Source organism: Hyla sarda, chromosome 1, assembly GCF_029499605.1.
Source record: "Hyla sarda isolate aHylSar1 chromosome 1, aHylSar1.hap1, whole genome shotgun sequence".
Lineage (NCBI taxonomy): Eukaryota > Metazoa > Chordata > Amphibia > Anura > Hylidae > Hyla > Hyla sarda.
The window spans coordinates 558,293,679-558,298,102 of record NC_079189.1 but is presented as its reverse complement, the minus strand read 5'-3'; the positions used below and the strand labels follow the sequence as shown (position 1 = coordinate 558,298,102).

The following is a 4,424-nucleotide window of genomic DNA, read 5'->3' as shown; positions in this document are numbered from 1 at the left end:
TATATATATATATATATATATATACAGCGAGTGAAATATATATTAAACGTGTCACCCTTTTTCTTATTAAGTACCTGCTAATTCCAGGTCTTTTTGAAGTTCTCCACACATGTCCTTGTCTCTTGGAAACCCTTCTGCTTATTCTTCTCACTCCTCTGTCAGAAATCTTGCGAGGAGCACCTGGTCGGGGAAAATTGATGGTGAAATCATCGCTTCTCGACCTTTTGGCTAAGATCAAGTGTAGTATCTGTTCTTATCAGGTAGTCCACTGGTAGGAATGGATGGCTGCATGGAGGAGCAGGTGTTCCGGGGCTGGTGCCACAGAACCAGCTCAACAGCTGCTCTGATGTGCTCTGTTTCCTCCAGGTCTGGCCAGGGGGGTCTGGGGAGGTTGGGGGGGGGGGGGGGGGGGGGGGGTGTAGAGCTGAGGTACATTTGTGCCTCGGGAAGTGGTGACCCTGAGGTGCCTAAACTCACTGGATGGATTTGCCACTGAGTGGAAGCACTGCACCATTACCTCTTCATCTGTGGCAATCACCCTTGGTATCCTGGCCTTCTGGCTAGGATCAGGGAAATTTTTATAGATCCAGCCGGATGACCGTATCCGTATAGCACAGTATATCTGCACTAATATAGTACAATATATCTGCCCACTAATTTAATTTTTTTATATATCACTGTGCCACTTTTACGTGTTTATTTTGTACACAGGATTGTCAGGATGCGGTAGCCCTTCTGGGTGTCCCTCCTGGCGGTCTAGGGGAGGTGTGTGTGGCCATTAGGTTCCTCCCCTCCCTGCAACCCCTGGGCATCTTGGCTTCGGTCAAGATGCCATCAGTATACGGCTCCTTGGCTGATACCCTGGCTCACCCCTAGGCTGAAGCCAGGTGCATTTGTGGTCCCTAAGTAGCTTCGGCAAAAGGCGGCATCGAACATGGATCCTTGCAGGTGCCTTTTGGCCCGGAGGTGATGGGTAGGTTTGTTGGGGGGCCTCTGTCCTGTTGGAGAAGGGCTTAGCGATAGACCGCATCCTTTGTGCACGTATTTTAGTGTGACACGTTTGCACTTTTTCTTGCACTTTGGGTGATAGAGAGCACTTGCCTCGGCTCTTAATAAAAAAAATTAAAGAAAAAAAAATTATCGTCTTTCTACTTCTGTATTATGGACCATTGGAACATTCAGAAGGTTAGAAATGTGCCTGTACCCAACACCATTGTTATGTTTTGAAACAATTAGGTTATAAAGGTCTTGAGAAAGCTCTTTGCTTTTACCCATCATGAGATGTGTCTTGTGTGACACTTTGGCAATGAGACCTTTTTGTAGCCATCAGTTGGGACTGAACCTGCTGATATTAATTTGCACTGACAAGGGTCTGGATTACTTTTTAATTACTAATAGATTTCAGCTGTTGTCTTGGCTTTCCATGCCTTTTGCACCTCCCTTTCTTAATGTGTTCAGTACTTTTTCCTGTTTAATTTCACATTATTTCACATCACATGTGTTTTGGTTTCTTTGTAAATATGGATTACTTGGGTTGTTACCAACATATGGCGAATATTTCATGTCAATAGCACATGGAAATATATTTAGTGAGAAAAATGGTGACATGTTCAATACTTATTTTAGCTTGTTCTCCCCTATACTGAGATGAGATATAGTTGTATATTTTAGACTTTACTTGTGACTGGAACACTGCACTAGCTTTACGTCCAATGTAACTGAGCAGGCTATCAAGAGTGGTCTTTGGGGGAAAATGCATAGATCCCTTCCATCACTTACATTTCCTTAGGCTATCTGGGACTTGACTTCTCAAGCACATCCAGAAAGGTAATCCCAGGTCGCTGATCAGGCCCCAGGTCCGTGGGAACAGTGCACCTACTCTTCTTTTTGCAGGGATGCCCTTTCAACTTCATCTTTCTCCTTAAAGGGGTACTCCGGAGGAAAACATTTTATTATTTTTTTAAATCAACTGGTGCCAGAAAGTCAAACAGATTTGTAAATTACTTCTATTAAAAAAAATCGTTATCCTTCTAGTACTTTTTAGCAGCTTTATGCTACAGAGGAAATTATTTTCTTTTTTAATTTTTTTTTTGTCTTGTCCACAGAGCTCTCTGCTGACACCTGATGCCCGTGGCAGCAACTGTCCAGAGCAGGAGAAAATCCCCATAGCAAACCTATGCTACTTTGGACAGTTCCTGACACGGACAGAGGTGTCAGCAGAGAGCACTGTGGACAAGACAAAAAAGAAATTAAAAAGAAAAGAATTTCCTCTGTAGCATACAGCTGCTAAAAAGTACTGGAAGGGAAAAGATTATTTTTTAATAGAAGTAATTTACAAATCTGTTTAACTTTCTGGCTCCAGTTGATTAAAAAAAATAATAATAATTATGTTTTCCACCGGAGTACCGCTTTAATGCTACCTTGTAGTAACTCTGAAGCGAGAGACGCAAGGCAGAATGAAGTGTGTTGGAACAGTGTTGGAATATTAGGCAAACTCCCCCTGAGGGTACGTTCACACGTGCGGATTTACAGCGTATTTTACACTGCAGATCCGCCGCTGAAGGACCTCTGTGTGGTGCCCTTAAATGTGCCTGCTCGGAGCGGCAATACGCCGCTCTGAGCAGACACACTGTGATGTGCGAGTCGCCGCGCATGCGCGGTGTACTCGCACACATCGCGGCTGCTTCCCCTGCTCAATGAGCTAGGCCGAGAGCTGCCGTGATGTGCGAGTATACTGCGCATGCGCGCGGCGACTCGCACATTGCACTGTGTCTGCTCGTCACTCCGAGCAGGCAAATATAAAGGCAGCATATAGGAGGTCCTTCAGCGGCGGATCCGCAGCGAAATACGCTGTGAATATCCGCACGTCTGAATGTACCCTGAAGGTGAGAGAGCTGCAAGACAGGTGTTTTTTTTTCTTCTTCCAATTGGCTAAAGCAGTCTTTCCCAACCAGTGTGCCTCCAGCTGTTGCAAAACTACAACTCCCAGCATGCCCGGACAGCCTTCGGCTGTCCGGGCATGCTGGGGATTGTAGTTTTGCACCAGCTGGAGGCACACTGGTTGGGAAACACTGGGCTAAAGGGTGTACAAGGGTTACCAATGCTCTTACAGTGAACATACACTTTTGGGTAGAGATTGTTAACCCTTACACTCTATTTATGTCTCAGTACATGCATGCAATATATTGAAACACATAAAAACACATCTGTAATGGAATACACTTTAGAGAGCTAGGCATCAGCCTTTCAGAGACAGCCCTTAGACAGAGCATCAAACCTTTGTGACTACAGCCACCCTAAGAGTGTTCAGAGTAGCAACAGATGACTCCGCTCTGCCCATCCGCCATCTTTATTTCTGGTATGGTCAGGTACACAGCACTCTGGTCCCCCTTGCTGCAGAACATAAGGCAGTAGACTTCAGGACTTTGGGGGAGATTTATCAATGTCGGTGTGAGGTAGAAATCATTTAAACCCGGTCTGTGCTTTCTGTTTTATGCATGTACGCAGGGCCGTTTGAAGGAATTTGGGGGCCCCAAGCAAAATAGACATGGAGGCCCCCCCGCACCTTACGCACGCAAAGCCTACAGGAACCACAGCATAGCTATACAGATTAAGTTCACACACACTTTATATAAATAATAAAGGAGGTTTACAGTGCAATTTTCATGCACATTAAATGCAACAGCAGTATTTGCACTGTGCTGTTGCATTTAATGTACATGAAATTTGAACATTTTGAACAAATGAACATTTGCAAAAAAACACCACTGTACCATACAAATTGTATGGGACAGTGCTGTTTTTTTTGCAAATGTTTAATGTATATTGGATACAATCCAATATACAGTGGTCCCTCAAGTTACAATATTAATTGGTTCCAGGACGACCATTGTATGTTGAAACCATTGTATGTTGGGACCATAACTCTATGGAAACCTGATAATTGGTTTTGATGCCCCAAAATGTCATCCGAAATAGGAAAAGGTGAGGATTAAAGAAAAATAAGTAGATAACTAATATAGATAAAGCAAGTCCTTACATATAAAAGTAAGAAAGATCTGCTGGGAGCTGTAAATCACTGTCTATATCAGTTATTTCCCATCCAGAGTGCCTCTAGCTGTTGCAAAACTACAACTCCCAGCATGACTGGACAGCCAAAGGCTGTCCAGGCATGCTGGGAGTTGTAGGTTTGCAACAGCTGGAGGGACCCTGGTTTGGACAGACTGGTCTATATAGAGGACAGGAGCTTCTTCAGGGTCCTGTACAGTACACACGAAATGTAGCCGCCCTCAACTGGTGTCCAAAAGGAGCAGCTAACCCTGGCACAGGTAGAGTGCAGAACATGTAATACCTCCCTGTACTGTAGGGGGAGCTACCAGACACCAGTCAGTGCATACACTTCAGTAATACAGGTAAAGCGTACA

General features: G+C 44.4%; 1 pseudogene; it reads left to right on the top strand.

Annotated features, from left to right (window-relative positions):
- The first annotated feature begins 208 nt into the window (after window positions 1-208).
- On the top strand, window positions 209-382 carry LOC130343629 (U2 spliceosomal RNA; annotated as a pseudogene).
- Window positions 383-4,424: the final 4,042 nt, after the last annotated feature.